The 24,605-nt window shown below is 65.8% G+C and overlaps 1 protein-coding gene across 10 annotated transcripts in view; it reads left to right on the top strand.

Moving 5' to 3' along the window:
• The window catches only part of RBFOX3 (RNA binding fox-1 homolog 3), a 389,725-nt gene that overhangs the window by 332,193 nt on the left and 32,927 nt on the right, over positions 1–24,605 (top strand). The window contains exon 1 of one of the 10 annotated variants that reach the window (XM_082705490.1): positions 17,715–17,795. The exons of the other annotated variants lie outside the window; for them this stretch is intronic. The gene's annotated coding sequence lies outside the window, so the exon portion shown is untranslated. Of the gene's footprint in view, positions 1–17,714; positions 17,796–24,605 lie in introns of those variants that run through there. 10 annotated transcript variants of the gene reach the window in all.

The following is a 24,605-nucleotide window of genomic DNA, read 5'->3' as shown; positions in this document are numbered from 1 at the left end:
GGGAAGCCCTCCAGTGCCCCCCAGCCTGCTGTCGGCGAGGGCCACGGTCTGGCAGTTCTGGGCCGTTGACCCCCGCCCGCGGCAGGTGCCCAGTGCCTCTGCGCCAGCCCCATGGAGGCCGCTCCCCGGGGTCCCTTTCCTTCCCATCCCCCACCCCAGCCCCTGCCGGCATGTCTTCAGACTCACACGACATCAGACACGGAGAGGGACAGAGCAGCAGCCGTAGTCCTGGCCGCAGCTGCCCAGCGCCCTGCCCTTCGCCTTGGTGCCGGGGTGGGGTGGTCAGGCCCGGTCGCCCTCAGTCCTCTCCAAGGGCCCACTTGTCTCGGCCACAGCTGGCTGAAGCTCTGACCCCAGGGTAACGCCCAGTGCCCTGCAGGGCATGGAAGGGGCAGCTGGTCCCCCTGCCTCGCTGCCCTGCGCTGCCCCTGCTCCTCCCCTCCCGCAGCTCACCGCCCGTCTCCCTATCCCCACCCTCCTTGAAGCCAGCCAGCACCCGGCCCTGCCCCGGCCCCGGCCCCCCTCCCCTCGTGCCCAAACCATGTCCCGTGCACACGGTCCTGGAGTCTTGGGCTCCCTGCTGGCCCCATTATGGGCACGTGCTGAGGGTCACGGGATGTCCAGGATGTCAGAGAGCATGCACACGGGGGGACGTGTCCATGGTCAAGTTAGAAGACGTGTTGCTATTGGTCTGGCAGGGCCCAAGGGCCTGGGGCTCGCAGGGAGGGTCCCGGGGGCTGTGTCCCATCACGTCCCTTCTGGGAGCCACTCTGACTAGGACACACAGCCCCTGCCACCGCACTGGGGTCTGGCACACGCTGACTGCCCGGCTTCTCCGACCGAGATGTGGTCGATTCCCTGGGTTCCTCTGAAACAAGGTTAATCTTGTCCCGAAGGAATTTTGCCTCAAGACTAAAGGGAAAGCCAGGGAAAGGGCTCTGGGAGCGGCTGCTGGCCTGTTTCCAGGGCCCAGGGATGCCGTGGGCTGGCCTGGGAGGGGTGTCAGGTCCCGGGAGCGAGGGCTGGGACGGGTCATAGCCATCACACCAGCAGAGCAGGTGAGGAGGGAGCGCTCCGGCTCACCCCGGGCAGCCGGCGAGGTCCCTGCAGCGCTGGGCTTTGATCCACGTGCCGCGGGGCCCACCCAGCGGAGCTGTCCAAGTCCTCCACGCGCTCCCACCGCCCACCTGCTGCAGGGGCGCCGCCCTCACTCCCATGTGGCTCGGCAGAGAGGTCCCTTGTCATTCTGGTACCGGCCGTGAGAACATTTAGTACACAGCTGGTGCTCAAGCAGCGTCTCCCAGTGTACCCCTACACTCCCCTGCTGTCCCTTCCTCCTGCCCACGGCTCAGAGTGCAGTTCAGTTCAGTGTGTCGTTAGCCGCAGGAGCTCGGGGCCAGGCTGACGCCCCAGCACTGACGAGGAGAGACCGCCCCTGTCCCACAGGCCTGTCTAGAGGGACGCACAGGGCTGGGGGCTCTGGGGCTCCTTCTCCCTGAGGTCGCCCTCTCTCCCTGGGTATCTTCTCTCCTTCGACAATGGATGCAGAGTTTAAGTGGGGGACAGCGGTCAGCCGAACACGGGACAAAGCAGGGAACCGGGGCATGACGCGCAGCTGTATTCACGGTCCGCTCTCTGGGAAAGGTTGGCTCCTTCCCGGTCATCATGTGCCGGGCCGTCATTTGGGAAAAGGCCCTGCCGGCCCCTCGCCGGGATCCCAGCCTCATGTACATTCTCGGCAGCCCCAGCCCCCTCCGTGGGCCTGCCTCTTGCGCGGGCCTGCCCACGGTCCCCCACTTCCCGGGTGTTCCCTAGGGACATGCAACCTCACCAGGCCCACAGCCACTGTCCCCGGCTGGAGAAGCCGTCCACTATCACGGTGGCGCATGGCCAATAGACACGTGGGTGGATCTCCAGGAACCAGCGTAGGACCCAGGGGCCCTCGGTCAGGAATGTTCCAGGAGAACACGCATGGTGGGCCCAGGCCCCTGCCTGCCTAAGTAATCCCGTGGTCCAGGGCCTGCGACCTGGCCTTTACCAGAAGCACGGCTCCCCCCCAACACAGCCCCCAGGAGCTTTTGCTCATTTATGTTTTACTCTCCAGTGAGAAAACAGTGGCCCCAGGCCTCGGCCTGGGGCTACAGGAGAGCGGGTGCCCTGCCCCACCCCTTCGGGCGTAGAGTGTGGGGCTGTTTGGGCCAGCCCGCGCGAGAGTTCCCAGCGAGGTGCTGGGCTCTGCCGGCCACGAAGGGGGGGCACAGTCCAGTAATCGTGACGGGAGACGAGGACACAGAGCCCTGAGCTCTGCGTCGTGCAGGCCGCCCCCCATCACTGACAGGCACGCTGTCACCCCGTCCCACCTACCGGAGGGACCTGGTGCCCCGAGTGAGGCACGTGGCGGGGCTGGTCTGGTGGGGGCCACAGCCTGGGCCACTTGAACAGCCCACGTTTCTCGTCTCGCAGCCCTGGAGGCTGGAAGGCCGAGAGCCCCACGTGGGAGGTGCTGGTTCTTCCGAGGCCTCTCTCCTGGGCTGGGAGGCGGCTGCCTCCTCCCCTGTCCCCTGCTCACCCTCCGTGCCCGTCTCCTCTTCCTGTAAGGACGCCAGCCGTGTGGGATCAGGCCCCTCGTACCTCCTCATTTCGACTAATTACCTCTTTAAAGATCCTGTGTCCAAACAGTCTCTAGCTGAGGCAGTGGGGGTTGGGACTTGGAGGCAAGGATTTGGGGGGAGGGGGTTGTTCGGCCCAACCCCCTCGGAGCGCAGTCATCCCCGGGGCCCCCGCTCCGCCGTGGGGTTAATTGTCAGCATCAGGGATGGGGACAGCCGGCCGGGGCTGGGTGGTGGGAGGTGGCGTGCCCTCGGTCATCAAGGCCACAGTGGGCCACGCTGGACAGAACACAGCTGCCCTTGGCTTCCAGGGGCGGTGCGGTGGACAGTCTGACCGGTGACAAGTGCCGGGAGGAACTCCCAGCCCACCCCCGAGAGACGGCTTTCCCAGGGCCGGGGAGCATGTGCGCTGGGGGCCCCGTGTGTTGGGCTCGTCAGAACTCGGGGAGATCTGGCCTGGGCACGGCTGGGCCCTCAGACGTCACCGCACCGAGCCCCTCAGGGACCAGCCGTTCATTGGCTCCATGGCTTGTGTGGGGCCAGGCAGCTGTGTTCTTAGTGGGTCCTGACACAGGTGCCCCTCTAGCTTCACGGGAGAAACGCGGTGGCCCGTGTTTGTGGAACCAGCGAGTGGACAGCGAGCAGACGTTCGGTGGCCTCTCAGAGCCTAGGAAGGAGAAGGGGCAGGCTTGGTGGCCGAGGACAGGGACGGCTGTCGGCCAAGGGCCAGCGGAGAGGCTCTGGGCCAGGAGAGGGTGACTTTCAAGCCCCAAAGGCCAGCTGCCGCCTGGTCTGTGGCCATTGCCCAGGCCAGAAGTGGAGAGAGTGTGAGGATAGACCGACTGGGCTGCGGGGTGGGGGGCTGAGTGCGTGAGAGCGCGTCAGGGCTAGAGATCAGCTAGAGGGAAGGGAGCGTGTCGACGGGCCGAGCGGGGTGACCCTCCAGGACCTCCGCCGCCTCCCTTGCTGGGCAGGCTGCAGACCAGACAGTGTGGCTCTGTGGTTTGCCAGGGATGAAATTCATTCTCACCCAGTGACCAGAGTGGAGGCAGACGCCGCCAGCCAAGGGCACAGAGTCCCCGCTCCCGCCGCGTGCCCTGTGCTCTCCGACTCCCGCTGATGGGCCATTCCCCATCTGCAGCAGCCAGAGGAGTTCCACAGGCCCAGAGCTCCCGGTTCTCCTGCCCAGCTCCAGGGCCACAAAACCCAGGCACTGCATAGCTCAGGCTTTGCAACCCACACGGCTTCGGTGGCAGCCCCACGGCTGTGCCACGGACCATGGAGCTGCCACAGACTGTGCGTGTAACTGGATGGGGCCGCGTTCCAATAAAGCTTTACTGACACAAGCAGGCAGTGGGCCGGACCTGCCCCACGGGCCATAGCTTGTCTACCCCGGCCCAGCTGACTGTGCTTCCCCAGGCCTGCCCAACCAGAGAAGCAGGAAAGTGTCAGGAGCTCCGAGGAGGGCCTCCCTCCCCTGTGGAGGCAGGACACGGGGCTGCCAGATCCCTGGGCCCCTATCCTTGGAGCGGGGACGTCCCAGGCATGGGCTCGTCTCTGTGGGGCCCAGAGAGACCGGGTCAGTGGTCTGCCTGGAGGGAGAATGGAGGCCTGGGGCGGCCACAGTGGGCCCCACGCCTGCACCCTGGCTCGGGAGGTGGACACTGGGCCTCAGAGGCCGAGAGCACGCTCTCCTCCCGCTGGGCGATCTCTGCAGCCCGGAGCTCATCCCAGAGTCGCAAGGACAGCTGGGGATCCCTGCCCTCCTGAGACACGGCCCACAGCCCCAAGCAGGCCCGTCCTCAGAGCAGCGGCTGAACCAGCCCGGTGGCCAGAGGAGAGCAGGGCCTGGCTCTGGCCTCCCACCCCGCTGTGGGGCAAACCCAGAAGGGCCGGGAGGGGCTGCACAGAGGGCCTCTTTGGCAGAAGCAGCTCCAGATCCCCCAGAGGCGCCGGCTGCTCCGTGCCCGGGAGGCAGCCAGTGCTGAATCGGCACCAGGGCCTTGGCCTGAAACCCGAACTCTCAGCGGGGAGGGGAGCCACTGGGTCAGGAGGGAGCCTGGGGAACGTCTGCCCGGGGGGCGGGGGGGCGGGGGGCGGGCGTCTCCTTTCAGGTTCTGGAGCCCTCGGGGGCTCACCAGAGTGCACCGACCAGCCCTCACCGCCCCGCACCTGGGAGACTGTTCCCTCGTCCCCGTGCACCCCAGTGCCGGGTTCTGGGGGTGTCGTTCCCCCTACCCCCCACACTCCGTCCTGCCCCCAGAATCTCCCTGCCCCCACGCTCTGGCCCTCCTGGTCTCGCTGCCTCTGTTGTACAACATTATCATTTCATAATACTCTGAAATATACATGAAGTTGGCTGAATGCAGACAAAATTGCACCATTTACTGCATGAATATTTCATGCTGGCTCCGCTCCGAGGTGTCCGTCTGATGGAGCTGGGAGCCTGCTGCCCGGACCTCCCTGCCCGTTCGCCTCCTGCCCGAGAGCGGGCAGCGCCGGCCCCTCTGCCAGGCTGGGGTTGCCGGTGACGGAGAGAGGAGGCCGTGCTGAGGGGTCCGGCGGTTGCGGGGGCGACCGCCGGGCTTTGGGGGTGTGCGGCGGGTCCTGAGCTACTCTGTGGCAGCCAGACCCCCGCGTTGTGGGCTGGGTATTCAGAATAAAATCTTAGCAAGGCAGAGCGCCCTGGGGAGCGGGCAGGAGCCACAGGGCACCCGTGTGCTGCTCTTCCGTGAGGCTCCGGCCCTCTGCGGTCCCCGCAGGGCCCTGGCAGAGAGACCACCGTCCACATCTGCCCACTGTGCCTGCCGCCCACAGCAGCCGCCCCTCCTGCTGACTCTCGAGTCTAGGCTGCTGCACCAGGGGCCTGTGGTCCTGGGAGGATGCGCGAGGGGCCCGGTGCGTGAGTGGGGGTGCGCCCCGTACACGGGTAACGAGCGTGTGGGCCGCTCGCCCTGCCTCTTGCCAGCTGAGTGCCGTGAAGCCCCCACCCCTCTCTGCCCACAGCCTCCGCTCCGCGTCCGAGCAAGGACGGGCTGACGGCACAGGTGCCGACAACTTCGACCCGGCCTCACCCCTGTCTCTTGGCCACGTGGCGACTCTGAGAGGCCGCAAGCCCTTGCTCTGGACACTGGGATGCCCTTTCCCATCACCTCTGCCCCGGACCACCCCCTGACCCGGGCTGCACTCCTTTCGTACAGGCACTGGGCTTGCTGTGCCCACCGCCCCCTCCGCCCGTCCCATCACTGATGTCACCGCGCACCGTCCAGCCATGTGACGGCACCGAGGGCGTGGCAGAGATTCGCGTGGTCGCGGCCCTCGGGGGCTCGCTGTCTCCTGGCGCACAGAGGCACGAGGCACAGAAACTAGGGAAGTGTTTGCAGAGTGGGCTCCGTGCTACGAAACAGGGTCCTGAGGTAGAGGCTGGCAGTGGCACCGACTTTGGGCAGGGTGGGCATGGGGGACGTCTCAGGCGTGGTATTTAAGCTGAAGGACTGGCAGGAGCTGGGCATGGAGAGACTAAGGGGCACAGCATTATAGGCACAGGGAATGGCATATACAGAGGCCCTGAGGCAGAGGGAGCTTGGTGTGTCCAAACAACGGCGGCAGCCAGGTGCGGCGGAGGGGGGCAGGGCTGCGACCGGCAGGGCCTTGTGGGCCTGCGTGTGCGTGGTGTGCCTCGTTGTCACTCCGTCCCCCGGCGGCTGGGGGCGCGGGAGGCAGACGCGGGGTAGCCAGCCCCTGCAGCTGTCATCAGAGCGCGAAGCCTGTCGTTCAGCCCGGGGCGGGCAGCCCAAGGTCAGGCCCAGCCTGCGGGTCCTCGCCGAGGGGAGAGGGCAGGACCGCAACAGCCGCCACCCCCCAAGCGGGCAGAGGCACGTAGGCGTGCGGCCGAAGGCGGGAGGAGGCGGAGGCCCGAGGCCGGAGGTTGGAATGGGAACCACAGTCCCTCTCTCCTGTCCTGAGGGAGCCAAAAGCGCCCTGGGTGGGAAACATGCTGTGTGTCGTGGGCCGAGCCCCCTGCCCCTCGGCCCGCATTAAACGTGAAGCGTGCGCCCGCGGTGATTCCTGAGGCCCCATCCGCGGGAGCCCCTGCCGTCACCCGCAGCCCCCAGCCCCGCTCAGCAACCGTTCCCAGCACGCGGCCCCAGCGGAGCTAACCCCCACCGGCGCTGAAACGGACTTCTCGTGGACAAAGTCTCCCCGCAGAGGGAATTTGGATGTTCTTTCAATCAGGCATGAGAGTCCTTCAGCCCATTCTAGAAGACCTTGTGTCCTTGGCCTCCCGGACCATACCATGCCGTGGGCCCGTCTGGGCTGGAATTCAGTGCTGGGAAACGAGGTGATGGTGGGTGGATCCTGCTTCCGGCCCCTCGCCCGCCGGGCCTGATGCAGCACCCCCAGGCTGCTCCAGGACCTGGACGGGGCACGTTCTGTGTGTGGGAGGAGCTGCAGGGCAGAGTGGTGCGCGGCTGGCACCAGGGTGAGGTGGGGGCCGGCCTGGGGGCAGGGAGGAGGAGAGACCCTCTCGGCGGCAGATACCCCTCCCTGCGCCGCGGGGAGTGAGTGGGGGTGTGGTGTGCCTCACAGCGGCCCCCCAGCTGACCCGGGACACCCACAGTCCCCACCCCCGCCTCACGCGAGAAGGGCCTAGAACGTCGCTAAGCGTGCTCTGGGCTGCAGCATGAGGAAGGGGCAAAGGTGGCCAAGCCCAGGAGACCGGGTCTGTCCTTCTGCCCAGAGTCCAGAGATGAGCCCCAGGGTCACCTGGCGCCCTGCTCTGCCCACGGGCTCTGCCCCCTTCCCTTCATTCTCACGCGCGGTGTCCGCACTCCTTCTGCAGCCCTCCCTGCCTCGCCTCTCCCGGGCACTCTCGCTGGGCCTTGCCCTGCCTGCCATGTCCATGTCCTTCCTGGGCGTCCCCCTGCCTCGACCTCCCCAGGACTTGTCTGGGGGTAGCCTCCCTTCACGGCATCCCCCACCCCGTGGCTTGTGTGCAGCTGTGACTCTCAGCAGGGTCGCCCTCGTCCCCAGCGGGGGGTGGGCCCGGGCCCCGCTGGAGGGCGCCCTGCCCGGGCCTCTCCGCCATAGTGGGGGCCGGCCCCTTGGCCCTGCAGCTGTCACCGCCGCTCCTTTGAGCAGACAGCGGCTGGGGCCGGGCCTCACTTTACCTGGAGGCAGGGTCTCTGTCTGCTGAACCATATTCACAGCTCCTGGCTCCAGGGTGGTGGAGCTGGGGGGTGGGGGGTGTCTCTGCAGCCCACAGGGGCCTGGACATGGCTGGGACCCTGCAGGGACAGAGCCCTCTGGGTCTGGGGTCCCTGTGGACATCCCCAGACTCCCGGCCGAGACCAGCTGTAGCTCACCAGCTGTTTGGGGGCTTGTGGGTAGGAAGGGGGTCCTCTGGCTTCCCTGCCCCTCCCGCTTTCCCCTTTCCGTGTATGACCCCTCTGGAGGTGGGAGCAGCCAGTAGGCGGGGCTCTCTGAAAGCTCCTCCCCTCCTCCTTCCCCTCCCCCTCCCAGGGCCTGTGCTGTCGCCCAGGAAGACTCTGCCCCAGCTCCTAGGACTCCACGTCCCACCCCTGCCCCCCCCCAGCCTTTCCTGATGGCCTGCCCCACGGGAGTGCGCGTCTTGTCTGTCTCTCTGTCCCCACGAGCCTGCCGGGGCGGGGCAGCGGGCAGCCTGGGGGCAGGTGCTGTCTCTGCTGTTCCCAGACTACGCGCCTGCACCCCAGCTCCCCGTCTGTGTTGGGGGAGTAACGCTGGATACGTGCATCACGACCGATGCCCAGCTCCCATCAAGACTTTACTGTTCTGAGAGGCCAGGTGCCCAGCTGAGCAGAGGGACAAGCGCGGCTCGAGGCGGCCCTGCAGGGGAGCAGCGCGCGGGGGCGGGGGGGGTTCCCAGCTAGCGCTCTGTGTGGCAGGCAGAGACCAGGCACTTTGCAGGGACAGGCCTCCCCAGGGGGGGAGTAGAGGAGGGGGCATGAGGAGTGAGCAAGCCTTCATTCTCCCCACTGGTGCAGACGGGGACACTGAGGCCCAGAGACGGCAGATATGTGCCCAAGGCCCCGCAGCTACGTCCACACAGACAGGAGCATCCGCTCGGACGGCTGTGAGTCCGTTCGTCCCAGGAGCCCCAGCGCCCCTCTCCGGCTTCACTCGCGCTCTAGACGGGGGTGGCTGAGGACGCCACTGGGCAGCAGACTGGTGGGGACATGGGGACAGGTCAGCCTCTGCTGCCTCAGCCTGGCTCTGCCCCACAAGGGGGCTGTCTGTCCCAAATTCAGGGGTGGCCCTGGGCCTCAGAGGAGGGTGAGCCGTCACAGCCGTGGGGTGGGGTGGGGCTTGTCAGGAGGGTCCCCTGCCTCCCGTTGTGAGCAGCAGGGACATAGCCCCGGAGTGTCCCTGAGTCAACCCAGGGGCTGCCGTTGGGGCCCGGGAACCGGTCTTGGGATGGGCATGAAGGGAGCGAGGGGGTCGGCACCAGTGGCCCCGCTGCTCCTGCCTGTCCCCCCGCCCCTCTCTCTGGTGACCCTCCTCCTGGGCTTCTCCCCGCCTCCGCCGCATGCCCCCACCCCTGCCCTGCCTGCTTGTGTCCTTGATGCCCCGATGTCCAAGACCGCAGCAGCCCCGCGCTGTCCCTTGGCCCAGAGTCAGGACCCTGCCCTCGCGGAGCCCCACCTGGACACAACAGCCAGGAGCCTCCGCAGACCCCATGCCTCAGGATCCCCAGGGGGTGGCTGTGTCGCTCCAAATTATGGCCAGACGCCCAGACGCCACCCACTGCTTCCCCCATACGTCCGACTTTCTTATCCTGACCTAAGGGGCTGGTCCTGGCCATCCCTCCCCCAGGGGACATCAGGTTCCTGAGCACCCTTCTTTGTCCCCAAGTCAGTGCGTCCTGAACCCCTCCTTACCCCTGGCACTCAGCGTGAGTCCCTCACAGGGGCAGGAACAGTCTGCTTGTAACGTCTGTCGGGCCAGAGAGGAAGGAGCCAGCTGCCTGTCTCTGCCCGCGTGGCCCTGGCCCGCAGAGACACCCAGTGTCGGACGGCGGCCATGCCACACCGTTCACCCTGCGGGACGGGCCTCTCTTGGGGGGGCTGCAGGTCCCTTGTCAGCAGTCCCCACACTGGCTGTCCGCAGGGTGGGCAAAGCCTGGAGGAAGCCCACGGCCACCCCAGAGTGCGCGGGCGCTGTCCTGGCCGGCAGGGAGGAGGCCTGTGTGTGGTGCTGAGGAGGAATTTTCCATGGTTGCCCCCAAGTCACACTCCCCGGTGCGCCGCACGCCTCGCTGCCTTCAGCTGCTCCTTGCGGCCCGCCCGAGTCCCCGCTCCCGCAGCCTGAGCCCGGTGCCAGCCGGCCCCCGTCCGCCCCCAGACCAGCACCTCCGTCTACACCCCGAGCCAGTGAGGTGAGGTGCAGGGAGAGCCCTCCTCGACTCTGGGTCCAGCCCCCACCCCCTCCCTCCCAGCCCCCCCCAGCAGGCCGGCTCCCTGCAGCTGGGCCGTGCCAGGGAGGGACCGTGGAGCTGCCTCCCATGCCCTACTAATCCCCGGATAGATGTCTCCACCTCCTTCCCTGCCTTTGCTAATTTGGAAACACCACCCCCAGAGTAACCCCGGCAGTCGTAACGGAGCCGGCACATTCCCTGGCAGCTGGCCGGGGTCTCTCTCGGCAGGCCACGGGACCCTGGAAGATGATTAGTGCGCTGGCATCGGGGGTGGCCGTCAGCTCGGTGTTTGGGCCTCACGCCCCCTCAGAGCCCAGCCCAACACAGGGATTTTATTGCTAGTGTTTTCTCCTTGAATTGTTCTCCAGGCCCTTAAATTCCTAGAGAAAACCCCAGCCCATTCCCTCCACCCGCCAGCGTCTTGCACACAGACGAGAGCCCATTCAATGCCCAGGGGTGGTCTCAGCCTTTCCTGCCCTCCAGAGAGTTTGGCTGGAGGCGTGCCCTGGCCCGGCCCGTGTGGGCCTGCGGAGGGGCTGGAGGCACCTGCGGGGACGGTCTAAGATCCTGAGCCTGAGGTCCTGGGACAGAGGCTTCCATTAATAACCGCTTCCAGCCGCTGACCCGCGGATCACGTCGGTGCTGTGACTGTTTCCCTCTCAGCCCCCCCGTGCGGTGGCGAGCCACGTTGACCTATCTAAAGCCCGGGCAGCGACGGCCCAGGGAGGCTGGGTAGCCCGCAGCGGGTGCCCGGTAGCCAGCGGAGGAGCAGAGGCCGGACTGAAGCCACAGCCCGACTGTGGGGCAGGTGCTTCTTCCCTGTCCAGGGGCCCCACCCTCGGCGTCGGGGTGAGCAGGTTGGGCTGTGGGGCCTGCCCGTCTGCAGCGTGAGCGCCGCCCCCCTCCCCCAGGCCACAGCCACTGAGCACAAGGCGGCATCAGCTTCTAGAAACTTCTAGACCCAGACCAGCCCGAGATCTGGGACGGATTTCCGAGTGAGGCGGCTGCGGGGAACCTACTCCAGATCGGGGAAGTCTGGGAGAGGCCCGCCGGGAGCTCCGGGCCCACGGGGCGAGGAGTGTGGGCGGCCACCAGGCTGAGAACAAGGCCATCGTCAGCCCTCGGCCCCCATCCCTCCCCATGCCCCCGCTGTGCCCTGGCGTCCCGGGTGGGCGAGGGAGAGGAGGCGGGTCCCAGCCCGGAGGCACGAGGAGCACGGGGTCTCTCCCTGCCACCTCCAGGCCGCAGGCGCACGCCAGCCCGTCACCCAGCTGCCGCGTCCGCCCCAGGCCCGGCCGCGCTCCCAGGCCCTGCCGCAGCGGCGGCTGCTTTGTATGGACGGCGCGGCATTTTGGGTAATGAAATATTCACAGGTCAGTGATTCCTTGAGAAATGATGGGGATCAGTCGATTCCTTTTTCAGGAAGTAATTTTCTTCCCCTTCGCGGCCTCTGCCTTGCCGCTGACGATCATTAGCACGAGAAGAGGGGCTAGATCGAACGCGCTCGTCAGAGCTCAGGACGAGCCCTGCCTTGTCCCCGGGGGCCTGGCCTAGGGGCCCCAGCCTGCGTGCACCCACGTGGGGGAGGGCTGCAGGGGACTGGCTGCTGGCCCTTCGGGGGAGTCTCACCAGCCTCCCCCCTCCCTGGGCACGGTGCGTACGCAGCCCCCGGGACACCCGGTTGGGGGCCGGCCTCCCGTAGCCACTTCCCATGCCCGGAGTTCACATTGCAGCCAAGGGTGACCGGTGACTCAGCGTCCGTACCTCAGCCTCCCCTTCTGTAAAATGGGCTACCCAGGCCAGCGTGGGTCTGCACGGGGCCTCGCGCGCACGGGCGGCGTCTGCGGCAGTCAGCCCGGAACCGGTCCCCTTCTTTCTCTGGCAGGCCACGCACCGCCCAGCCCCGTGGGGCCCCAGATCCCAGTGCGCCCCCTTGTTTCCACCAAACCCGTGGCCACCACCCCCGCCACCCCGTGTGTGACCACAGCTCCCGCGGACGTGGGCCTCCGCGTCTCTGCGGGTGGAGAGGAGTCCAGGTTCTCGGTTCGGGTTGGACGGGCGCCGGCCCTGGTGTCCGCAGCAGACGGTGCGGGAGCCCGCTGCGGGGAGTGGGGACTGGGGTGAGGACGAGGCCTCCCGCGCTGCTTTTCTGTTTTGTCTCGTTGCCTCTGCAAGATCTGAAGCTGAGGACCTGGCCAGGCTGTGTCCAGCAGCAGGGCAGGGCCGGGGCTGACGGTGCTTCTGCTTTGACTGGAGGGCAGGGCGGGGGCGCCTGGGCGCACAGTCGGTGATGCGTCCGACTCTGGGTCTCAGCTCAGGTCGAGTTCTCAGCATCACGAGATCGACCCCGCGTCCTGCCCCACACTCAGTGCCGAGTCTGCTTGTGGTTCTCTGTCGCGCTCTGCCTCTCCCCTGCGCGCACACACTCATGCTCCCCTCCGCCCCGCCGGTAAAGAAGTAAATCTCTGGAAAAAACAAAACGACTGGAGGGGACAGCAGTGTTGCTGCCAGACTGCGTGCCCGACGGCGGGGAGCAGGGGCTGCCCACCCTGCTGGGGCCCCTGCCCACCTGCCCCCTTGCCGGAAGCGTCGGAGCCCACCCTGCTTCCCAACACAGCCACGACGAGGGCGCTTTCAACAGGCTGTCCCCGCAGACTCTGGCAGGGCCCAGGACTGGCCCCGGGACCCAAGGGGCCTGCAGACCTTCACCAGGAGGGACCGGGACCTGGGGACGACGGCTGTAGTCACACGGCCCCACCCACACGCGGAGGGGCCCCAGCATGGCACCAGATGCCGTCACCCGTGAGCCAGCCCCAGCCAGGGCGGGGAGAGGTGGCCCCATGTGCAGCCCGGCCTGCGCTGTGGGCTGCCCCTGGGACGGCCACTCCTCACGGCCAGAGAGCGGGCTTGAGATGGCCATTACGTGCCGGGGGACTCAGGGCCAGGAGACCCCTCTGCTGTCCCCCAGGTGGGCCCGAGGCATGCCAGTCTGCTCTGCAAATGCCCGGGGACCGAAGGGCCATCCCTGGAGGCAGGTAGCCACTGATGGTGTCTTCTAGGGCTCAAGTTTGGGCCAGAACAACTTGGGGAAGGGATGAGAGGGGCCCAGCCTGGACCAAGAGCAGACTGGGGACCAGGCCCTGGATCCCGGGTTCAAGTCCACACAGAGCACCAAGGGCTGAGTCACTGAGGGTCCCCAGACTGGGTTTAATGCTCTGTGTCAGCACGGGGTCCCCATGCAGTGGGAAACAGGGAAAACCGTTCACAGGCCTGCCGACTGGGCCCGCGTGGCACCCATGGCGATGCCCCGAGAGCTGAGATTGCCACAAGTTCAGGGGTCCTGGTGGCATCCTGTGCGTGCCGTGAACTTGCCGCCGTGCACAGGAGGAGGACTCTCCCTCACAGAGGAGGACTCGGTGCCACAGGTCAGCAGTGGCCTGAGCTGACGTGGTGGGAGGTGGGCAGGCCTCAGCTCGGGGGCCTAGACAGGCTTCCCCCCACCAGACCTGGCCCAACAGAAACCCGAAGGTGCGGGCACAGCGTCCCCGCCCCCCACCCCGTGAAGGGTCGGTGCCGACAGGCCCCTTCAGGCCCCGAGGAGGCCCGGCTCTGCCCCACAGGGGTGGCTGGGCCCCGCCGGCAGGAGGCAAGGCGGCCGCAGGCGGGCTCGGAGAGCCCGAGGAGTCCGTGCCCACGAGGCCCCCTCTAGCCCCGGCTGCAGCCAGCGTTCACACCCTCGGGGGGTGGGATGCGGGCAGCAGTATTTTTTAAAACTTCCGGGGTGTTTGCAGTGTAGACGCGTTTGAGAATCTCCAGTCCACGGGGGCACAGCTGGGAGCTGGTTTGAAAGGTTGAGTTCAGGCCAGCCCCCCTGCTTGCTGGCCAGTCAGCCCCGGCAGGACCCCCGGGAGGCGCATGAAGCTTCTGGGGTGCGACCCCCCCCACGCTGGGAGACTGGCCGCCGGGATCCGTGCCCCCAGCTCGCGCTCTGGGTTTCCGAGCTGTTTCCCTCCGCTCTCTGTTTCCCGCGCTTCACTGGGAAAGGCAGCACCTGAGGGCTCGGGGCCGTGTCCGGCGATGTTCTGTGAGAACCCCACGGGGCTCGTCCAAGCTCGCCTGACCCCGTGCAGGAGCCAGCTGAGAACACACGCGGCCTCACTGGCTTCTGCCTCGGGGCCTGGTGACAGGGCGGAGGTGGGGGGACAGCAGCGCCTCTGCCCATTTGATGGACCCGGCCCCGGGGCCCGGCCTGGCGGAGACACTGAGGAAGGGCGGGGCTGCCTCCCCCCCCCCCCCCCCCGCGCGAGCTTAGCCCACGTCCTCCCCCAGGGGGCCGTTCCTGTGCAGGGAGCCGGCCCGGCCCCTCCCGGCCAATGCCAGGCCCGGTCACTCAGTCCCCCTTCTCCGCAGGGGGTGTGGTGGCAGAAGGAGCCGCAGGGAGCCTGCTGTCCTTCCCCCGCCATGGGCCAGCCAGGCCTCTGATCTTGGGGTGCTTGGGCTCCAGACTCCCCTCGTGGACGTCCTTGAGGGCAGGGGCAACGAGGGGGCCCACGCGCAGGACCCGTCCCGGCTGGGGGGCCGTTGAGCAGGAGCAGGCCCTGAGGAGCACCCCCTTGCTGGTCTGCCCCTCGGTTGGGCACAGGAGCCCTGGGTCAGGGTCCTTGTGGACTAAGAAAGGGGGGAGGGGTCCGCACAGCTTCACACTTCCTGCTGGAGGGGCTCAGAGGGCCACTGCCCTTCAGGGCTGCCTGTGGCTTCCAGGCTAGAGGGTGGCCGCCTACAGTGCCCTCCCTGGGGGGCCCCGGGGTCAGTTTTGAGTCGGCTGGTCGGCAGAGCGGGTCCCCTGGGGGCTGGAACGGAGGTGTCCCTGGTGCCAGGGAACCCTGGCTCTGGCAGCGGAGACCCTCCCCCCCCGACCCCGTCTGTCTGGGAGCCACTCTGTGAGGTCCAGAAGGTAACGTGCCGGGAGGAGACCCCCCCCCCCGCCCCTGCTGTGGCTGGGAACCACCCAGGAGTGGAGGAAAAGAGTCAGCGGAGCCCTGATTTGTAGGAACTCCCAGAACAGCACGGCTCAAGGCCAGAGTCCTGGGTGGCCCCGAGGCTGTGCCCGCGGGCGGGGGTGACCCCTGGGCATCTCTGCGGGATGGAGGCCCGGGGTACAGAGAAGGGATGAGCTCCCGGTGAGCAGGCCCAGTGCAGGTCCCTCCTCACAGAGGTGGGTCTGTCCACAATGCAGGCCGTGACCCGTCAGGGGCCCAAGTCGCCCACAGACCCAGCCAGCGCCCCTGAAAGGGAAAGATGGAAGTACCCGTCCTCCTCCGCTGGCCAGTGCTCGGCGGTGCCCTGGCAGAAGAGTGGGCAGAAGTACGGGTTCGTAGACCCCTTGGCTCCGCGTCTCAGCTTGTACCTCACTGCCCTGTCCTGCCCAGGGTTGGTCTCCTTCATGCACTTGTCCCCCAGACTGTACTCCTTGGCATGGCAGGAGAGGCCCGATGCAGGGGTGCAGGGGAGGGGCCAGCACTCTTGTGCCCCATCCTCAGACCGGCCCCTTGGTAAGGTTCTGGGGGGCCTCAGGGGAGCCCTGCCCCTCCCCCACTTAGAGCCCCAGGCACCCCCACACCTGCCACGGGCCAGTCTGCACGGAGCGGGCAGCCTCTCCACCAGCCCCCCGCCCCACCCACACGTGGCCCTGTCGCCCTCAGAAGCCCAGTGCACTAAGGGCGCTGCCCCAGTGGGGGGCGATCCCCCGACCTGGTCAGTGCTGCTGCGGTCAGCAGGGTGGGGGGCATCCGCAGAGAAGGGGCAGCTCGGAGTGGAAATTCCATTAGTGTTCAGCCATGGGCAACAGGGCCTGTTCAAAGAATACATTCAATTAAAAATTGATTTCTCAGTGTAATCTCTGTCATAATGAGCCCCATCCCGACCCCTCCCCACCGTCCCAGACAGCACAGCTCTCACCCGCCCCGCCCTGCCGGCCCCCTGGCCTCTGCGCCTTCGTGGGGACGATGATATGGGCTGCAGGGCCTGCGTCACCAAATCAGGGAATAGTTGCAAATGAGGTGCACAGGGGGTTTTGTTCAGGGAAAGCGTCACAGCAGCAAATCTGTCTTTATTTACCGCGAGGTTGTGTTTTCTGTGTGGCTCGGGTTAAAAGCTGCAATATTTAATCTCCCTCAATCCAGACAGTATCTGAAAAGCCAGACAGTATCGTGAAAAGACCACCAGCGCTTTGCCTCCCTCTCTTCCCACAAACTCAGGCCCCGGCAAGCGCCCGCGCCCCACGCGCTCGGCTCCCAGGCGCCCCCATTTCTTGGCTGCTCCTTCTCTTCTGGCTTTTCCCCACGGTTCTCTGCTTCCTCTGAGGTCAGGCAGGGGAGGCTGAGCTGGTTCTCCAAAGCCCCTGGGCATCTGGGCAGTGGGATTCCGGCGGCACAGCTCGAGGGATGGGGCCCAGAGGGGACACAGCACGTGCTTCCCACTCACCTGCGCTGACCCCAGCCCGGCCGGGCCCGCTTGCGATTCCTGTCTTCCCACAAGGAAGCAGAAGCCCGGAATGGTAAGGGACCCCCACTACTCAGGATCGGGGCTCAGGCCTGCTGGACCGCGGTGCCTGGCTGTGGTTCCGCTATATTTGGAATTCAGAATGCTCAGCCCCACTCTACTTCCCTCCTGACCCTGACCTGCTGATTTGCCGTGTGATCTCGGGCCCCAGGTTCACCCATTTGAGTCTCTATTAAAAAAAAGAAGAAGAAGAAGAAGAAGAAGAAGAAGAAGAAGAAGAAGAAGAAGAAGAAGAAAGAAAAGAAACCCAGGCCTGGCTACCTGTGATATAATTGCAAGTTGAGAATCAGGTGCCCAGGAGGCACCCTTCCACCCCCCCCACCGCCCCCCTGCAGACAGGTCCTCTGCCTTCTGCCCCGGCCTGCGGCCTGCTCGGCTGTGGTCCCCCCATGACTCCTGGCGGCAGACAGAGCTCCCAGCTGGCCACAGCCTTCCGCACTCAACCATCCATTGGCCCCAACTCTAGCTTCCTGTTTGTTCAGGTTTTTTTGGGTTTTGGTTTTGGGTTTCTTTTTTCCTAATTCGAGCTATACTAGGAGAAGATACATCCATTGTTCCTGCTCGTTAGTAAAGGACAGTGTCTTTCTCTCCTTCCAAGCCCGCCCCAGCCTGCTCTGGTCACTGCTCTGGGGATGCATGACCTCCTCTTTCTTGTTTTCATCTGCATTCGCGGCTGATCTGAGCCACGCTGAGTCCTGGGGTCCCCCACAGCCGAGAACAGAGCTGCATCCCAGACACTGTCCAGGACCCGACCTCCTCCAAAGCCTTTCCTTCACTGCCTTGGTCTCTCCCTCTGTCCTCCTGGCCCTCAGCAAGGTACAGCCCCAGCCCCCCTATGGGGACCCTGGGGTCCTTTCATCACTCAGCAAGAGGCCCTCAGCATTGCCTAGGGGGACCCATTGCCAGCCACGGCCAACAGTTCCTTTGAGGGGACAAGCCGCCCCCCATGGTATCTGTTTGTGGTTCCTGAAGACACTGCTTCTGGTAGGCCTTGGGCAGGAAAAGAGTTCTGGGTCCGAGGAGTGTGGGAGACGGCAGGCTCTACACAGTTAAACACGTCTGTTTCCTACAGAATGTCTGGGGGCCTTCTCTAGAACATCCCAGGAGCCCGGAGTTCTGGAGCACGTGACCTGGGCAGTACTGGTCCACAGAAAGTGCCTGGAGTGTGGGTGAGAGACGCCGGGCCTCTGGGAGCTGTGGGACCTGAGCCCTGCCTCTCTCCTCGTCTGGGAGTTGGAGACGTGGCTCTCAGGTGTGGGGAGGAGCCTGCTGAGACAACAGGCAGGAAGGTTCTGGTAGAGGGACGCTGCATGTGGCCGTCAGAGCAGGGTGGGCAGAGCCACCCTCGGGGCTGCCAGGACCCTCCCGGGAGGCCCTCGCTGGAGAAGCCTGGCAGGGACACGGGACGGGGACTCGGCGCGCATGCTGGGGATTGCGGAAGGGCTGTGCTCGGAGCTGGCCCTGTCACTTGCCAGCAGGGGGACCACAGGACCCTTACTCGCCTGCCTTATCTGGATCGTGGGGTTAGTGACCCCCACCTTGTCCAGCCGGGGTGACGAGTCAGTGAGATCCTCGCCGATCCCGGGCAGTGGGATCCGTCCTCTGTGTCGTCCTGCCGAGTGCCCTGGCCCGCCCTGGCCACAGCCTCTCCGGGCGGCACCTGGTCCCGGCTGGTGCCATTTCTGCCTGTGGGAAGGTCTGCTTCTGTCCGAGTCCTGGCCCTCAGGGGTCATCCTGTGCCATCCCACCCATAGAGGAGTCAGAAGGGCAGCTCGTCCCCCTCCCCGGCTGTGGAGCGATGGCCTCTGACTGCCCAGCTTGTGGGTGTGGAGTCCAGCGTCCTCGTCAGCAGGAGAAGATAAATGTTTTTAATTCAGGGAGCTTTTCATGAGCCAATGAAAGGGAGTAAATCATCCTAGGCCCCGGAGCCCAGAGCTCGTGCCTGGTGGCAGTGAGGTAGGCAGCCACTGGGGCCGAGTGGCAGCCAAGCAGGGTCACTTGGACCACAGGTGGACTGGGGACCTGGCCATCCAGGGTGCCGGGCACCCCCAGCCGGCTCTTCTTCCAGGGGAGGGCGGGAAATGTCGGCCAGACGTCTGCTGCCTATGGACTGGGTTCGGGCGCGTGTGCGCTGCGTGTGGGAGACAGGAGCGCCGGCGTGGGTGTGAGCGCGTCCCGGAGCAGGACCTCAGTGAGAGCTGTACAATGTGTGTGTTTGTGTCAGTGGGGTGTGCATGAGGGGCACAGGGAACCTGGACGCGGTGCGACGTGGTATGTGGGTGTGCGTGAGCCAGGAGTGAGTGCCCGCTCTGAGAGCCAGTGCTGCGTGCGTGCCCCTCGAGTGTGTGTCGTGTGTGCACGCGTATGCTCACATACAGGCGTGTGCCGCGCCTTGGGGTGTGCCCTGGGCGTCCCTGCGAGCGTGCCCTGCGTGTGTGCAGGAGCGTGAGTGTGCCGGCTGTGCGTGCGCCTGTGTGTGCGAGCACGCATGTGCACGCGGCTTCTGGGGAAGAAATGCTCAGAGATGGAGTTGTCAGCCCCGAGTTGACAGGCACAATCAGCAAAGTGCAGCGTCGGCAGGAACGGCCCGGCTGCCTCCATCACCCGGGAGGAAACGGCCCTGCTTTGTGCTGAGGAGGCAGACTGTGGCTGGAATAAAGCAAGTGGAGCAGACCCAAAAACTTCATTAATTAAAGAAACTCGTTAATGAGGGACATTTAATCAGCTGCAGATTAGATCCGTGCCTGCTTCTTCCATGAGCCAGGCGCCGAACGGGGAAGGAAGCCCGCCGGCCCCCTCCGCCTGCCCGCGCCCTCCCTCACGCACCCCAGGCCAGGCGTGGGCAGCGGGGGTGCCCCAGGCCGGCGCGGGCAGCAGGGGTGCCCCAGGCCGGCGGGGGCTGCCTCTTAGGATAGCCTGCGCCGGGGCAGGGGGACCGGGGGACAGGCGTGTGGGTGGGTGGGTGGGTGGGAGCTCACAGGTACATGGAGGCATGTTCCCGCGAGGGGGCGGTGGGGGGTGGCGTTGGGGTCAGAGATGTTTGACCGAGACTGGGTCTGCCCGCCCCCGCGCCCCGCAGCAGGATCAAGAGACGCGTTTGGGTCTCACCGAGTGGCAGCTGGTGGGCCGAGCGCAGGGACACTGTGAGAGCCCTCCAGCGCACAGGACGGCCTGCCCCAGGGGATGAGGTGGAGAAGCCCTTCCCTGGGCGGCTGGAAAACGCACCTAGGGAGGCAGGTGTGCATCCACATGGCTACGGGTGGTCTGTGCACGCGGGAGCGTGTACCTCGGGGGACACCAGGGGAGGCAGGTCCCTGTTAGACCAGAAGGCTGGAGTGGGGACCTTCAGAGGCCCATGGGTGGGTGTGCGGGGCCCAGGCCCTCAAGGCCAGTCCAGGTCTCCCAGGAAAGTCCCCACTCTGAAGTGCGTTTAGAGACTTATGTGCTGGGGGTCCAGGGCTCTGAGGATGAGGACCCCTGACCTGGGGCAGCTGTCTCCTGGGAAGCACCCGATGCACATGGGCTGCCTTGGGCCCCCATGCAGGCCCCGGTGACAGCTGGCACAGCTCAGACCCCAGCTCCCAGGGATTCTTTCCTGGCCCCTGGCCCTGGAACAAGCCGCGTGAGGACACAGCTGTCAGGCAGTCCGCACACCCGCTTGCGCCCCGTACCTTAGTCCTGACTGCGTGTGCAGAGGCCTGGCTGCGGGCACCATCCGCGGGGCGTGGCGCTGCGGGTGCCGCCTTCCAGGGGCTCCCCGGCATGGGTCCCGTGACCCGCTGCCTGGGCAGTGTGAGGCCCGATGGCCCTGGTGGACAGAGCCTGAGTAGGGGAGGCAGAGCCGGACCCCTGATGCGGGCAGTAGCCACCAGCATGGAAAGTCCCAGTCCCCGGAGCAGGTTTGCCCCCCACCACGCACCGAGAAGTCAGGAAGCCTGCGGGCTTCTTTGGCAGGACTGTGGGCCTTAGGGCAAGGACTGTCCGGTGTGAACAGTCACCACCCCCCTGCCTCCTTCCCAGGGCTGCCACCACCACCCAGCTGGCCTCCCGGGGAGCCCCAGCCCCTCACTTATCCTTCCTCGTGGGTCCCACACTGTTGACGGATGGCAGGCGAGCTGTGCCGGGCAGGCCTGTCCTGGGGCCATGGGCAGAGCAGGTGCTCAGAGGTGCAAACAGGTGAAGGAATGAGGTGCTGTCCCCTGGGGGGGACCCACCCAATTCTCAGACTGGGACCCTCAGAGTCTCTCCTGAGTCAAGCAGAATACCCCCCATCCTAACCTCGGCCCCGGGGGTCAGGGTGGGGGCTGTCCGGGACTCAGAAGCAAGCCCCCGCCCTGTGGCACCCATTCCAGACTCACTCTGTTCTGGCACCCCAGGTGCCCACCCACGGCCAAGACCTACCCACGGCCACTGTCCCCTGATGCTGCTAAGCAGGTGTCTACCCAGGGGATGAGAGCACCCCCTCCCCATCTCCCGGTCACCAGGGCCAGGCCTCCCGTCTGTAGAGAAAACAGTACCTCCAGCAGAGCATGGAACATGTCCAAGGTCGCTGCTCAACCCTGGCATGGAAGCTCTTTCCCACTCTGCAAGCATTAGCTCAAGGCCTGCAGACCCCAGCCTGGGTCCCCGGAACAGGAGTTTGGGCTCAGGCTCGGTCAGAGCACCAGCAGAGACGGCAGGTCCCTTCCATGGGACACCCGGGGTTTGTGATCTGTAGTAACAATTCTCCTGAGTCACAGATTCTGAGTCGGGAGAGCTGAAGGGCCAAGAATCTGCATTTCTAACCGCCCCCCGGGCCAGGCGATGCTGCTGGCCTACCGGCCGGCGCTCAAAAACCTCACCGTGTCCAGCCACATAACCTGCATTCTGTCCACACCAAGTCTCCCCTCCCAGGGACACTGCACTGACCCCCAGCTCCCAGATGTCCCCAGGGAAGCAAGGCCACCAGGGGAGTTATCCCAGCTGACGGATAAACCCACGGTTCCCGAACGAGATCCCCGCAGGTGTCTGGCTGTGGGGCGTGTTATGTAATTTCTGATGCCGGGAAATTTACCTTCCTAATTACATTTCGTGAGTTTTCATCTGAGTGTGGCTTCGCAGAGCTCTCGGTAACGAGGAGCGGACACCTGGGAGGGAGAGCCGGTGTCTAGGACCCAAGGCCACTGGGCACAGACTCTGGGCGACACCCAAGGTTGGCTCCTGCCCACCCCCCCACCGCCATCGCACCCCTGCCTGCCCACCTCGTGGCCGGGGTGCTGTGCTTAGTATCCTGTTCCACTTGCTACATGAGGACCACGGGCCATTAATAATGCTAATATTCCTTAATGAATATGCAGAAACCAGACCCGTGGGCGCAGGGGGCTCTTCCTAGAGACGCAGAGCCAGCTGCCCCAGACCGCTGAGGGGAGTGGCTGGGGGGGCTGCTCGCTTGGGGTCAGCATGGGTGGGCTCTCGGTGGTACTCCTGCTGGGGGTCACCTTGACAGCTGCCCGGTAGCTCGCTCTGTCCTCACGAGGCCCTGGGAGGGAGCTACTGCCCGGTGTTCTCTCCGCCCCACTGAGGGGAACCTCGTGCCCACACGCACCCACCACAGCAGCATCTCAGAGGGCCTCAGGGCAGGATGGTGGAGGAGCTGAGCTTGGAAGGCTTCCTGGAGGAGGTGTTTGGTCACTTCCGGGACAGGGTAGGGTGCTCCTCCACTAGGCTCCCCTGTGCAGTGGGGAGAAGCCAGTGAATGGGTCATCCCCGGGACATGGCACTTCCTTGGGGCCTGCACTCCGCCCCCCGGCAACTGAAGAGGGTCCCTGTGCCCAGAAGGGTTTGCTTTCCCAGTGCCGGTCAGAGCTGGGGGACCCTTCCCCCAATCTCAGAGTCGCTCATCTCCCGCACCCCTTCCTCCTGCTCTCAGAAGGGGGCCCATGAGCAGCCGTTGAGAGCCACAAAAGGGGCCCTGCCCACTGCGTGGGGGAAGCTGGACTACACCTGCTCCCCCAGGTGCTCCTGCAGGGGCAGAAGGGGGGCTCTGCAGAGGGGCCCCCAGCTGACCGACGGCATCCCCCAGTTCTGCCTCCAGATGCTCAGGCACTGCTGGCACTCTGACTTCATGCGCTGTAGCCTGTCGACCGTGGTCCCATACGGACCCGCAGCTGCGGGTTCAGAGCACGGGAGAGCCCAGGGCGTTTGTAAATAGGGTGAGGACCACTGCTGACTGGGCGCAGTCTCTCTGCCCTCTCGCTACCCCCCAGGGCCGTGCTCGTTGCCCCACTGCCCGGCCTCCTGCAGAGACCCCACCTGGGCTTGGTGCCTGAGGTAGACCCCAGCTGTGACAGAGGGCGGCAGGGGCGGGGGAGGGTCCCCGGCCAGCCCAGCAGCCTGGAGCTCTCCGTGGACCCCGGAGCCGGGACTGGTTGGTGGTGTTCTGTTCTGGCTTGATAGACAGCCCAGGGTGAACCCGCCTCCCAGCACGCACCCCCCACTGCCGCGCGGCCCTGCTTCCCAAGCCCCATCAGCCACACGGCCCCTCGCTGATTCCCCAGGCAGGGGGGGGAGCCCGGTGGAGGTGCCGCTGATGGGAGAAGGCGATTTATGGCACCACATTATTTATGATTTGTATGCAGTGGGTTTGGAGGGAATCACGGCTTAATCGTGTGAAAATCCATCCTTCCCCTGGGGCTTTTCAGTGGGGCGCGTTGGGGCTGAGTCTGGACTAAGGGCCTGTGGGCCCCGGCTGTGTGGCCGGCTCTGTTTTAGGGGGTGGGTGTGCGGCATCTCTTGGCCCCTGGGGCCCATCGTGGCCAGTGGTTCTTCCTGGTTCTTATTCCTGAACCCCCTTAGCATCTGGACCCCTTCTCAGAAAACGGTCTCAAATGCCTACAATACATCGCCTTATAAGGAAACGATTTTTATGAGAATACACTCATCAAAAGGGAGAAAACTGTAAAATCTTCTCCAGGGCTTCTTTCCTACTGCGCGACATAACCAGGCCCGAGGCTACCTAGTTTTGGAGTTGAGGTGAGCCTGTTGGCCACACACGCAGAAGGACCTGGGGTTCCAGTGTGGGCGGCCAAGTTCTCGGGGATGCCCAGGCCCTGGGCTTGCAGCCGCCTTTATGGACAGGGCAGTGCCCCCCGCTCTGCTGCAAGATAGCAAGATGGTAGGGTGCTGTTCCATCCAGAGTTCTTACCCCCAGACAGCACGCCCCCAGAGCATGGGGAGCGCGTGCGGAGCACACGGCAAGCACACACAGGGTAGGGAGCACGGAGCGGGCGCACGCTGCTTTGCAGGCACGAGGCGGGCCCCGCAGTGGCTCTGGGCCGGTACCACCAGCTTCACAGTGTGGATGCAGAAGTCTGACCGCAGCAGGGAGACCAGAACAAGTGCCTCCGGGCTCCCCAGCCCTGTGCCCTGTGGAGAGGCCGGGTGCCCAGGACGTCCCCAGGGGATGGGCCCTCGTGCTGTGGGCTGGCTGAGAACCCAGGCTGGGCCCCCACAGAAGCCTCGTGTGTTCTCTGCAGGGGTTGGGGAGGGGCGCTGGGGGTGGGGCAGGGCTCCAGGCTCAGACCTTGCAGGTCGCCGTGGTGACCTGACCCCAGTGTCCTTGCCACCATGGCCTGCCCAGAGCCTCCAAAGCGCCGATGAGGAAGAGGCTTGAGACACTGCTGGGAAGTGAGTGGCTGGGAGCGGTAGGAGACACAAAGCAGGGTGTGGGGGGCCAAGATGCGGGCAGAGGGCAGGTGGCGGGGCCAGCAGGAGCCCCAGCGGGCCGGCTCCTCGTGGCCCAGGGGAGTGGCAGAACTTGGATTCGAAAGTTGCCAGGGACTCAGGGACTTGGGGGCTGCCCCTCGGTGGGGCTTCTGCCTGCATGTCTCCTAACGTCTCTCTGGGCCTGCGGGGAGTAGACACGGGTGTCAGGGCCGCCTTGGCGCTAGACCCCCGCAGAGCCCTCTGCCAGGCGGCCCCTGGGTGCAGGAACACGGAGT

This window comes from Mustela nivalis (genome assembly GCF_964662115.1).
Source record: "Mustela nivalis genome assembly, chromosome: 17".
In the NCBI taxonomy this organism is placed as follows: Eukaryota; Metazoa; Chordata; class Mammalia; order Carnivora; family Mustelidae; genus Mustela; species Mustela nivalis.
This window is presented reverse-complemented; position numbering and strand designations above follow the sequence as displayed.